This window comes from Chelonia mydas, chromosome 1 (genome assembly GCF_015237465.2).
Source record: "Chelonia mydas isolate rCheMyd1 chromosome 1, rCheMyd1.pri.v2, whole genome shotgun sequence".
In the NCBI taxonomy this organism is placed as follows: Eukaryota; Metazoa; Chordata; order Testudines; family Cheloniidae; genus Chelonia; species Chelonia mydas.
In genome coordinates this window covers 191,291,121-191,304,891 of record NC_057849.1, presented here as the reverse complement: position 1 = coordinate 191,304,891, position 13,771 = coordinate 191,291,121, and the positions used below count along the sequence as shown (strand labels likewise).

The following is a 13,771-nucleotide window of genomic DNA, read 5'->3' as shown; positions in this document are numbered from 1 at the left end:
TTAGAAGTAGTAAGAGCCCCACTGGAAAATATCTTTCAAATCTTACGAATGAACAAGTCTTTGAGAACTGATATCCTGCAGGTAAGATTTATTTTTTTCCAACTTTTAATCCACTTTATATTAAAGTCACAGGATTAAAAAAAAAATACTTTGATTTTAGGGCACTTGCTATTAGCCCAGCATACTCCCATATGTAAAACCATAATAGATCACTAATTTTACTTACTTTATGAAAAGAATACAACTAATGTGCTTCCTAATAACTACTTAACATTTTCTTCAAAAGCACGTCTGTTTGTTACTTGATCGCACACTACTTACTTCTTACTCTTTGACCTGATTCATTAAAAATTTGTTCTAAACTGCTACAAGTACATGTCCAGAATATTTAATACAACGCAAAGTAATTATAATCTGAAGGGTTTGAAATATAACTGAAGTATATCCCTAGGGCTATTTCCTTATAATTAGGTATGACATAAATAATCATGATTAATTATGTTTCTGGACAGTCATCTGCCTCTGACGAATTATTGTTGTTCCTGATAATGCTAAAAGAAATGAAATGTGTTTAAACAGGGCGTTTTCTTAAACCTCATGTTCAAGTGAGGCATGCAGACTATAAATGGCTTTGATGTAGCTCTGATCTCTTGTGCCACTGCAGTTCCTATTCTTCATTCTTTGAACACATCAAATAACACTGTCCAGCAATAAATCAAAAGCCAGTAAACCACAATAAAAGCAAATTTTATTTGATTAGTTTCAGTTTAATAGGTTTTGAATGTGAGCATGGTTTTTCTCAAATTCTGACCAGTTTATTAAAGATGTTATGAAAGGTTTGGCATTTGTGATTGTGATGTACCTTGGCTATCAAGGTATCAGCACAGGTTACAGGCCGGTATGCAAATCAGAGATTGGACAGGTTGAGGTTGGTTTTTGAGTCATTGTGTTTGGCTTGCAAGCACAAAAGCAAAACCAAATCTGATTCTGGTTTTGGACTCATGGCATCAAATTCTCTCCTTATTCAACAAATCCCAGAGCCTAGCTGCCTGTTTTCTTCTCCTTGATGTATGATCATGATTATTCTTTAAATTCCACTACCAATTGGGGCTCAGCTCTCAGTTGGGCCTCCATACTGCAAGGCACACATGTAATAAGAGAACTCCCTGGCCCAAAGATTGTTCACACTCAAACAGAAAATACAGATAAAGGGTGAGAGCAAGGAAATATTCTCCTTTTTACACATGGGGAACTGAGGCACAGAGAGATTAATTTAAACTACCCAAGGTCACACAGGAAGTCGGTGGCAAAGCCCAAAACAAACTCAGATCTCCCGAGTACCAGTCCTGGGCCTTATCTACAAGACCATCTTTCCTTGGTGTGCTGGCTACCTGCAACTGTAACTTCTCCACTGAGCTACCCCCTTTTGGCAGGAGATGTAGTTCCTTGAAGAAGCCACTGCACAGCCATAGGCAACAAGGCGCTAAAGAGAAAATCTGAAGACTTCAGGCAGGGTGGTCCCTCATGAATGATGTCTTCAAACTGCTATAGGACTCATGTGCCTCTAAAGCAGGGTTGGGCAAAGTTTTTGGCCAGAGGATCACATCTGGGTATGGAAATTGTATGCCGGGCCATGAATGCTCACTAAATTTGGGGTTGGGGCATGGGAGGGGGTGAGGGCTCCAGCTGGGGGTGCAGGCTCTGAGGTGGGGCTGGGGATGAGGGATTGAGGGTGCAGGAGAATACTCCAGGCTGGAACTGAGGGGTTCGGAGGGCAGGAGAGGGATCAGGGCTGGGGTAGGGGCATGGGAGGGGATCAGAGGTGCACGCTCCGGCAGTGCTTACCTCAAGAAGCTCCCAGAAGCAGAGGCATGTCCCCCACTCCGGCTCCTATACAGAGGCGCAGCCAGACAGCTCTGCACACTCTCCTGTCTGCAGGCTCCACCCCTGCAGCTCCCATTGGCTGCGGAGCCCCCAGGCTGCCCCTATGTATAGGAGCTAGAGAGGGGACATGCCGCTGTTTCTAGAAGCTGCGCGGAGTGGGGCAAGCTCCTGACCCCACTCCCCAGCTGGAGCACCAGAGCAGGGCAAGCCCCCAACCCCACTCGCCAGCGGAATCTCAAGGGCTAGATTAAAATGTCTGGAGGGCCAGATGTGGCCCCCAGGCCGTAGTTTGCTCACCCTGCTCTAAAGCTAATCCCGAGGAGACATGAAGAAACCAAAAGAAAAGAATTTTTAACAAGCCACAGTCGTTTAAGGGAGGAAGCAAGAAGGCCAGTGGAAGCTGCAGTAGTCAAGACGAGAGACAAAAGAGACAAATTCTTAAAGCAGGAACTTGAAACTGACAAGCAGAAACAGCAACAGATGAGCAGTGGATGAAAGGGTGAAAGGTTAAAAATAACCTCACAATTGCGAGCAGCCATGGTAGGAGTGACAGTAGAGGAATCTGTATCAATATTAGTAGGTCAAATGCAGAGAGGGGAAAATATTGGAAGGACAATTCCGTGGAAGTTTACTTTGTTACTTTTCCACTGAATGAGTTTACTGCCAAGAACGCTCACTGAAACCGAATTTTAAATAAATATAGCAGACTATCCAGAGAAAGCAAATTATGAATTTGTAACCATGTGTATTCTCTCCAGAAACCTGATGTTAAGAGATTTAAAAAATCACATTTGATTTGCTTCTGACGCAAATGTTATATGGTAGGAAATCTTTTCTGCCTTTTGCATTGGTGCAATGTAGGAATACAATAGTCATCATGAAGAACATTGATTTTAACATATTTGCACATCCCATTTCTGATTTTCAGAAGCTAGATAAAATATTGATTATGCTAAGTTTGCTGCAAGTAAAGGAAATAGAAGAGATTGCTAATTGCTCTACCATCTTGCCAAATGCTTTTAATATATTTAACATACAATTTGCACTACTGCTGTTGACATGAACTCTGCTTATGCAAATATTTAATAAATTTGGTCCGAAGTTACCTCCAAAGCTCATAAGCCAGTCTGTAGCTGAACTTTGTCCATGCACTCTCTCTCTGCCTGAGAACTCTTAATTTTTAATAAAAAGAAAAGGAGTACTTGTGGCACCTTAGAGACTAACCAATTTATTTGAGCATGAGCTTTCGTGAGCTACAGCTCACTTCATCGGATGCATACTGTGGAAGTGAGCTGTAGCTCACGAAAGCTCATGCTCAAATAAATTGGTTAGTCTCTAAGGTGCCACAAGTACTCCTTTTCTTTTTGTGAATACAGACTAACACGGCTGTTACTCTGAAACCTGTTAATTTTTAATGTGGCTTCAAAAATAAATTTAAATGACAGATGTGAATGTGCTATACTAAAGTACCTGATATATGGAACTCTACCCATAAAACCTACTGATCCAGTTACTTTTAGGAATTATGTTAGTGTTAAAGCATCTTTTTTGAGAGAGAATATTTTGCAAATAACAAAAAATAAAACAGGATTTTACCCCCTGCTGCCCTTAAGCACAAAACATGTGAAAACATGAGGATTAAAACTCTACCCAATTAAAGCCCTGATTTGGCAAACCCTTGGTCTCCTGCATAGTCCTTAAACAAGCAAGTATTTGCATGATTAAGAGCTACTTGGGCAAATAGGATCAGGCTCATATTCCCTAAATCTGACCCTATCTGAGACCGAGAGGGCATCCTGGGTAAGTAAAATATACTCTCAACTACATTGCTGGGGACCACATTCAGCCCTCAGGTATGTGCAAGCATCACACGTTTACTTACCATGGGAGTTTTGCATGTATATCAGAAGACAGAATTTGTCCCTTTAAGATAACCTACACCTTCTTTCCACTAATGAAGTTCCACTGGTGATTTTTCTCATGGCTTTGTATTGGTTTGTAGTTTCCTGGTGCGTATTTGTAATGGTTTGGGTCAGGTCTGGTAAATGAGGGATTGAGGGTGCAGGAGGATACTCCAGGCTGGAACTGAGAGGTTCGGAGGGCAGGAGGGGGATCAGGGCTGGGGTACGGGCATGGGAGGGGTTCAGAGTGGGGTCAGTCCTAGTGTCTTGTCCTGCCTCCTGCATTTGTGTTCTAAAAGTCAGCAACACAGCCTCTCTTCAGAACTCTGATTCCATCAGATAAAACCAGCACTACTTAATTGCTCAGAAATGAATCAAAACATATGTTCTCTTATGGAAATAATTAGTTGTTTATTCATATGCACACTCTGTATTTAATTGCAGCTGTACGCTCCGGCTTATACACCTTGTATCTATTATATGAAAATAGTTAATGATAGACCCACTTCAATTAGAAATATGTGCAAAGCAAAAGCTTCATTAGAAGAGGTAGAAACAAAACTTCACTATTGAAACCAATAATTTCAAGCATGTAACTTATTTTTTAAAAAAACCACTCTTCACAGAGCTCAGTGCTTTCTTTCTTAACATTGCCACAACACTTGAATCATAAAGCACCTTTCCCTCTGCTTAAAACAGCTGACATGATCATGAAAGACCTCTGCTTCAGGACAACCGCTCTTTTTTCCTCCTATATAACAAGTGCCAGTCAACCATCAGCGCCCTCAAGGAAGTCTACTTTTAGTGCTTCTTCCCAGGAAAAGGTAATTTTTTTGTCCATTAGTATTTTCTTCTTCATCTCACCATAGTAGTAGCCACCACTCAGAGTTCTGCCCACAGTTCCCACTATGCTGAATTTTTATTTAGAACATTTCTATGCTCATTGCTGTAGTGTCAGAGCCTCACAAACATTAATTTCTAGTGAAAATTGTTCCTTCGCTCTTTTCTTAAGTGACTAAGATCAAGACCACAGCCACTAAAATGGATCTAACACCAAAAAGAAGTCAAGTATAAATTAAACATTACTACATTCATTGATTTATCCTGAGAACCCCTACACCAGAGATAATTTCTGGGGCAAAATCTGTGAAAGTGTATGAGCTATTAAGTGCTTAAGATCGGCTAATAAAACAGTATTAAACCCTAACCTAAGAGTGTGCTCGATTTACCTTCAACAAGACAATGGTTTCAGAAGTGAATGGGAAGTCCAGAAATGCCTGTGAAACAGAAAATCCAGCTCCTCCTCAGCTCTTTCCATCTCTCACATCAGTAACCTTGACACAACTAAACTCAGTGTACATCAGCTGTATCTATGCTACATAAATATACATATGCAAAGGGGTAGTTGGGGGGGGGGAGACAGAAAGCAATGCTCAAGAGAGGCTCGTATTTTGTATGCTCTGTAGGAAAAAGTTGAGGTGGCCTTTAAAATAAGCACACACAACCAAAGGTAAATATCTTCACCTGTAGAAAGAATGTGAAGAAACAGATAAAGATTGAGCAATCTGAAGGCATCCAAACCAGTTCTAAAGTGCTCCATTTTCCCTCCATGTATGAGAATGCAGCCATTTCTGATGGCACTGTTGGGTCAGTATTCCTTAGGGCAGTGTTTCCCAAACTTGAGGCGCTGCTTGTTCAGGAAAAGCCCCTGGCGGGCCAGGCTGGTTTGTTTACCTGCCATGTCCGCAGGTTCGGCCGATTGCGGCTCCCACTGGCTGTGATTCGCCGCTCCAGGCGAATGGGGGCTGCTGGAAACGGCATGGGCCGACGGAAGTACTGGCTGCCGCTTCCCGCAGCCCCCATTGGCTTGGAGCGGTGAACCGCAGCCAGTGGGAGCCGCAATCGGCCGAACCTGCGGACGTGGCAGGTAAACAAACTGGCCCGGCCCACCAGGGACTTTCCCTGCACAAGCGGTGGAACAAGTTTGGGAACCACTACCTTAGGGAATGCGTATTTGTGGGCCAGACTAGTTTCATACTGACAATGCATGTCTTTGCTTTGCATTTGGATGGATGTGTGTTGTTTGGGGTTCAGCATTGCAGCAGTAAGTGTTGGAGCCCAGTGTCTATGATATATCCTGTTCACAGCAGATAACATTTTTCTTTGGAGGGATGGCTGCTGAACCAGATTGAGCCATCACTGACTATAATATTTCCAATTTCTTTTAGCCAGCAACTGAAATTCTCCACTCTACAAATACATTCGAAGCAAGAGGAAGACCAAGAACAGAGTAGGCCCATTATTTAATGAGGGAAGGGAGTGCGGGTGGGGGGAAAAAACAGGAAATGTGGAAATGGCAGAGGTACTTAATGACTTCTTTGTTTCGGTTTTCACCAAGAAGGTTGGTGGTGATTGGACATCTAACATAGTGAATGCCAGTTAAATGAGGTAGGATCAGAGGTTAAAATAGGGGACGAACAAGGTGAAGTCATCTAACTTGTCTAGATAATTTTTAAGTCACCAGGGCCTAATGAAATGCATCCTAGAATACTCAAGGAGCTGACTGAGGAGATATCTGAGCCATTAGTGATTATCTTTGAAATATAATGGAAGACGGGAGAGATTCCAGAAGACTGGAAAAGGGCAAAAATAGTGCCAATCTGGGGAATTACAGACCAGTCAGCTTAATTTCTGTACCTGGAAAGATAATGGATCAAATAATAAAGAAATCACTTCTCAAACATCTAGAAGAAAATAAGGTGATAAGTAACAGCCAGCATAGATTTGTCAAGAACAAATCATGTCAAACCAACCTGATAGCTTTCTTTGACAGGGTAACTGGCCTTGTGGATGCGGGGAGGCAGTTGACGTGGTATATCTTGACTTCAGTAAAGCTTTTGATACTGTCTCACATGTACTTCTCATAAACAAACTAGGGAAATACAACTGTAGATGGAGCTACTACAAGATGGGTGCAAAACTGGTTAGAAAATCATTCCCAGAGAGTAGTTATCAGTGGTTCACAGTCATGCTGGAAGGGCATAACAAGTAGGGCCCCACAGGGATCAGTTCTGGGTCTGGTTCTGTCCAATATCTTCATCAATGATTTAGATAATGGCATAGAGAGTACACTTATGAAGTTTGCAGACAATATCAAGCTGGGAGGGGTTGCAAGTGCTTTGGAGGATAGGATTAAAATTCAAAATGATCTGGACAAACAGGAGAAATGGTCTGAAGTAAATAGGATGAAATTCAATAAGGACAAATGCAAAGTACTCCACTTAGGAAGGAACAATCAGTTGCACACGCACAAAATGGGAAATGACAGCCTAGGAAGGAGTACTGCGGAAAAAAATCTGGGGGTCATAGTAGATCATAAGCGAAATATGAGTCAATAGTGTAACACTGTTGCAAAAAAAAGTGATCATCATTCTGGGATGTATTCGCCGAAGTGTTCTAAGCAAGACACGAGAAGTAATTCTTCCGCTCTACTCTGCACTGATTAGGCCTCAGCTGGAGTGTTGTGTCCAGTTCTGGCCACCACACTTCAGGAAAGATGTGGACGAATTGGAGAAAGTCAAGAGAAGAGCAACAAAAATGATTAAAGATCTAGAAAACATGACCTATGAGGGAAGATTGAAAAAAATTGGGTTTGTTTAGTCTGGAAAAGAGAAGACTTAGAGGGGACATGATAACAGTTTTCAGGTACCTAAAAAGTTGTTACAAAGAGGAGGGAGAAAAATTGTTCTTCTTAACCTGTGAGGATAGGACAAGAAGCAATGGGCTTAAATTACAGCAAGGGAGGTTTAGGTTGGACATTACGAAAACCTTCCCAACTGTCAGAGTGGTTAAGCACTGGAATAAATTGCGTATAGGGAGGTTGTGGAATCTCCATCATTGCAGATTTTTAAGAGCAGGTTAGACAAACACCTGCCAGGGATGGTCTAGATAATGCCTTGAGTGCAGGGGACTAGACTAGATGACTTCTCGAGGTCCCTTCTAGTGCTGTGATTCTAAGATTCAAAGGTTTTATGTCTAAAGTATATAACAGGGGTGGCCAAACTTTCTGACCCTCTGAGCTGCCTACGATAATCTTCAGAAGTTTGAGAACTAGGGTGCACTTGCTAGGGCTCAGGGCTTCAGCCCCATGGGAGGCACCAGATGGAGCTTGGGGCTTCAGTCCCACTCCTGCTGAAGCCCCAAGCCCCAGGAGGTGCACCCTACAGGACTGAAGGTCTGAGACCGCCCCCCCTCCCTTAGGCAGAAGCTATGAGACTGCCGCTCCCTACTGGGCAGAAGCCCCTCCCCACCACTCCACTGCAAGGCAAAGGTCCCAAGATGCCCCCCCTGACCCCCCCAGTCAGGTAAGTGGAGACTGTGGGGGACACAGGGGTCTCTGCGAGCCACATTTTAACAGTAAAAGAGCTGCATATTGCTCATGAGCCACAGTATGGCCACCCCGGTATATAAATCCCAGAAAAATATAATATATATTTAGAGAGAAAAACTAAATATCTGGAGTGGTGGGAGAGAGACCTGCAGGTAACCTGAATGGACATTGACTGCAAAAATCTCTAATATGACATTATATGTTTTGGCTGATCTCATCTCAAGAAACTCAACTGACAATTTTTAAAATGTATGTCACTCAAAGAAAACAGACTAGAATTAGAATGGCCATGCCCTTAAAAACTTCACTGATTGGCATTTCATTTTACATCTCTGACACCAGTGACCCAGAGGACTAGATCCTCAGCTGGTGACTGATGTAGTTCTGTTAACTTCAATGGAGCTATGCCAATTTATACAAGTTGAGGATCTGGCCATATACTTTGGAGTGGCCATACTTAATGATGGGTCTCTCTCTCTCTCTGCCTTCGTTTTGATTTGTTTTTTCAGTAGATCTTCAAGTCAATAGAACTATGCTGAGCCCGGGCTCCAGTCTGAGCACAAAACTTCTACACCGCAAATAAACAGCCCCTTAGCCTGAGCCTCACAAGCCAGAGTCAGATGGCCTGGGCCAGCCATGGACTTTTAATTGCAGTGTAGACATACCCTTAAATACTTTAGGACCAATCAGCCCAGATTCTGATCCCATTTATAGTGAGATATATTGGGAGTAACTCATTTACTTAATGAGAATCTGGGCCCAGGTGAGCGAGGACAAGAGGGAAGCAGAAATAAACTGCACGAGTTTTTAGCTTTATGGGGGTTTTCTTTTGGAAAGTTTTGATTTTTCCCCTAGAAAAATAAAAGCCTTACCTGCAGTTCATGCAGAACTCTCATACGTGTGTGTGTGTGTCTGTCTGTCTGTCTCTCTCTTTATTTTTCCTGTATTGAATCAGCCTCACAGGAATTAGAGATGAAAAGTGACATTGCTGCAGCAAAGGTGCAAATTCAACTCAGAAAGAAAAGTGGCATCAATTTCAAAGTCTATAACTTGGTACACTTCAATATCAAATGCTCAGTGGGAGGCCAAGAACTTCAATATTTATTGAGCACGTTATACTCTCTCATTACCCGAATACGTATTACGCTATAACACAAACATCTTGTATTCACGAAAGACATCAGATGGCATCACTTGAAATGTTGCATTAACATTCAGCTTAGCTTTGGTTGCCAGAATGAATGTATTAATTCATGAACCTCGAGGTCACAAGGTCTTCAGGCAAATACTCAAATTTACCCTTCTCATATATGTACAGTATTCACAAAACATATTAAATGTACACACTTCAGAGTGAATAAATTGCAAAATAAATGCTGTCAGATGATCCACTAACCTTCTGCTGATTGTGTCAATTACCCTCTGCACAAGTAATTAAAATAATTTGCAACAATAGGGGATGAATATCAAATTCATCTCCGGTGCATGGTCATTGATGGGTAGCTAAGTAGCTGCACTTTAGGAGGATACTCTGACTATGACAAGAGATGTAATAAGAAGGATTTTCATCATATGGAACAGTTTAGCTTTTCTGGTATGTTAAATTTTTTGAATAATGTTACACTTAACACTTTTACACTTATCCAGGCTTGACAGGGAATTTACCATGAGCCAGACAGACACATTAGCAACTTTATGGCAGACTTCAGTGGATATCATCATCTTTAAAGAAAAGAAGGGATAATTGCAAGAAATTAAAAGATTACATCATTTTGAATTGACATCAAAATATATTATTGATTCAGTTTTACAGCAATGATGGCTATTTATCTCATAAGTTATTTATATTATTTATTCAGATGGTTCTTTTTTGTTGTTGTCGTGGCTCCTTTCACATTCTTTCCTGGAGCTAGAAAGAAGTAACTGATGAAACATTGTTTTTCTTTGTGTTCTGCTCTAAAAGAAAAAGTATTTTAAACACAGATTTCCCTGTCTTCCTACAACATTCTGTAGTATTGGTCAACAAGTCAGTCAGACTGACCCCAGTAAGGGTCAGAGTTGAGGTATTTAGCCATTTAGGGGTAGTGTCAAGTCACATCAACTTAGCACGTGTCATGCAGTGCCAACTCAAGCTGCACTCCCTTCAGTGGAAGTTGTGTATCCTAAGGTACAATCCCTCCTAGAGAACTGTAGCGAGGCGACACCTCACCAGTCCTGGGAATTAGCTCTCCAGCCTACAGAGCACCCTGCCACTGGCCCCGTGTCCCTCCCAGACCCCAGTGCCCTTTACCCTGGGGTTCTGCCCTCTGGCAGTGCCCCCACACTCTGGGTCTCCCCTCCCAGGGGAACCCCCAGCCCTCTAAACCCACCTTGCCTCAGTGGCTACTGCCAGTCATCATCTGGCCCCCACTCGCTGGGGCAGACTGCAGTCTGTAAAGGCCACTCATCGTTGGCAAGGAGGTTAGGACCTGCTGCCTTTGCCTATCCTCAGGTTGCCCCTCTGCAGCCCCAGTACCTTTTGGTCTTCACCAAGGCCTGCAGCCTGGGGGTTTACCAGGCTGGAGCTCCCCAGCTCAGCTCAGCTCAGCTCAGCTGAGCTGAGCTGAGCTGAGCTGAGCTTCCTCCAGTACTGGAGAGAGACTCCTACAGCTTCTGGCCCACAGCCCTTTCATAAGGGCCAGCTGGGCCCTAATTAAGCCAGCCACACCTGTGGTCACCTACATTTTCAGCTTCCCCTAGCTGTTCTCACTCCTCTTCCCGCAGCCACAGCCCTCTCCAGGGCTGCTTTTACTATTGGCTCCCCAGGGCAGCCCTCGCCCAGGGCTGTTTTAACCCCTTCAGGGCCAGAGCAGGGTGACCACTCCACTACAGGAACACAGACAGATTCTGTCAAATCAGCTTCAATGCAGCTACACCAATATTAAACAGTTGGCGACCTGGCGAATATGTAGAAGAGGCACGAAACATGTGAAAGTGGGTAGCCAGGCAGGAACCATTCTCAGAAAAGATCAAAAATTTCACTCGTGTGCCCACTGAGGCATTTTTAAAATGTTTTTGATCGAAACTTATGAAATGAGTTTCAGTTTAGCTGCAACTTAAATATAAGTGTATATTGACAATGGTATTCAAGTATCTTAAAAATAGAGACCATGTTATCTATAATTAGCAAGGATCTCAAATCAAAACTCCATAACCAAATAATCCTGAACTTTGAGAAATATTAGATCTGGATCTGGACTTTGTGGTTCTGGCCCATCGTTGCTTTTAAAGGATGTCTGTGGCTGGATTAGGTAGGAGAGGAGGAGGAAATGTAGATGGAGAACATAAAGGTTTTCTTCTGGCCAGAAGAGTCCTCTCATGGAAAGGAAAATGGGGTAGGGGAAAATATGCAAGGAAGAAACACAGTCTTGATTGAAGTGAAGCATGTACATGCTGTGCCCTAAATTTCCTATGCCACTTTAACGGACTGGCATGGCTGTCACTATTAAAATACTGTGTGTGCCTGAAGTACTTAGCAATTATGCAGTCCTATTCATCTTCTAATCACAGCAACTATGAGGCAGCTAAGTATTATTCCAGTTTTACAGATGAGAAAACCAAGGCAGAGACAGATTGTTATGATGTCCCCAATTCAGTAAAGCATCTAACACATGTAACTTTAAGCACCTGAGTGCTTCCATTGATGTCATGAGCTTTAAGTTAGGCACAACCTTAACTACATTGCTGCATCCAGACCTAAGTGATTAATACAAGTCCAGGAAGGGAATTGGTGGAAGAGCTAGGATTAGAATTCAGGATTTCCTAATAGTCTCATGCTCAGTCCATTAAAAGACATTGGCATGCCTTAACTGTAACAACTCCTGTCATAAATATAAAGGGAAGTGTAACACTTTCCTGTATACAGTACTATAAAATCCCTCCTGGCCAGAGGCACAAAATACTTTTACCTGTAAAGAGTTAAGAAGCTCAGGTAACCTGGCTGTCACCTGAACAAAAGGACCAATAAGGGGACAAGATACTTTCAAATCTCGGGGGTGAGGGGAAGGTTTTGGTCTGTCTGTTCTGTGTGCTTGCCGGACACAGATCAAGGAAGCAAGCAAGCAATCCAACTCCATTAGAATTAGTAAGTAGTAGCAAGGGAATGTGTTAGCTTATTTTTGTTTTGGCTTGTGATTTTTCTCTGTGCTGAGAGGAAGGTATATTCCTGGTTTTCTTTTTGTAACTTTAAAGTTTGGACCAGAGGGAAACCCTCTGTGCTTTTGAATCTGATTGCCCTGTAAGATTATCGTCCTTTCTAATTTTACAGAGGTGCTTCTTTTACCTTTTTTCTTTCTGATAACGTTCTGTTTCTTTTAGAATCTGATTGGGGTTTTTTTAGTGTCCTAAAAAAACCGAAGGTTGGTTTGTGCTCATCTTGTTTATTCTCAAGCCTCCCCAGGAAAGGGGGTGTGGGCATTTGGGGGGATATTAGGGAGGAGTAGGAACTCCAAATGGTCCTTCCCTGAGTTTGTCTAAATCACTTGGTGGTGGCAGCATTACCTAATCCAAGGTACAAGGGAGAATTTGTGCCTTGGGGATTTTTTAACCTAAGATGGTAGAAATAAGCTTCGGGGGTCTTTCATGTGGGTCCCCACGTCTGTACCTTAGAGTTCAGAGTGGTGAGGGAACCTTGACAACTCCCTTAACTTGATATTCCTTTAATGACAACTTTAAGGTTTAATAGACTTTAACTCACTGTCAGCTCACATTCTGAAATAACCCACAAAGAATTTATCTGCTCAACTAACAGGCCTGGTACATTGTTTATGAGAAGGCTGGCAATAAAGGCAAAAGAAATGTTACAATCTTATTGTTCATAAAAGTAAGAGAACAAAGTTCCGTGTGTGTGTACATGTGTGTGTGTACATGAGTTGGCTGTTCCTGCACCCCCGCATGCTGGGGGTGCCTCTGCCTTGCCCTTTATTCTTCCTCTGACAGGCCCTTTTACAGAGACTCCACACCCTTGCTCTTCCAATCACCACTCTTCTTGGGGTGTGAGTTTATTCAGATAAATGACTCAAAAGTAAAACTCAAAGTCCCAAAAATCTGTCCTAAGGCAGAGCTCAGGTTCCTTCATAGAGACCCTCAGATCCTAGGTTCCTTCGTAGAGTCATTTTTAATGAGTTCTTAGAGAGAGACCCATCCTGGGGTTTAGCTTACAGCTGTTCTGCTCAGGCTGACTCCCTTGTAGACCCCCGAAAGTAATCCCCCTCAAACAAATTATTCAGCTATCTTATAAGGGACCAAATGTTTGAGGGTCCCTCCCTGTGCCACATATCTCTGGTTAGTTCATTTAGCAAACCTGCTCCAGGCTTCAAGCCTCCTGCAGGTTACTCCCTCACTCACTCTGCTCTTTGACAGTGGGTCAAACAGAACAAATTCTTTGCTGTTCTTCTTCCAAATTTCCGATGTCTTTAAAACACCCTCCCCCCCAAAAAATGACAAATTAGTATATCTTGTGACAAACAGGTGCTGTGGTATTTTCCATCACCCATTATACAATTAATATGTTCTCTATGGGTGAAATCCTGGCCCCACTGAAGTCAATGAGAGTTTG

The 13,771-nt window shown here is 42.6% G+C and overlaps 1 long non-coding RNA gene across 1 annotated transcript in view; it reads right to left on the bottom strand.

Annotated features, from left to right (window-relative positions):
* The window catches only part of LOC122464142, a 40,494-nt gene extending 30,594 nt beyond the window's left edge, over nucleotides 1-9,900 (bottom strand). Inside the window, exons 1-2 of the long non-coding RNA XR_006288058.1 lie at nucleotides 9,841-9,900; nucleotides 9,048-9,163 (exon numbers count right to left, since the gene is read on the bottom strand). This is a non-coding gene — a long non-coding RNA (uncharacterized LOC122464142). The remainder of the gene's footprint in view (nucleotides 1-9,047; nucleotides 9,164-9,840) is intronic.
* Between the last annotated feature and the right edge of the window lie 3,871 nt (nucleotides 9,901-13,771).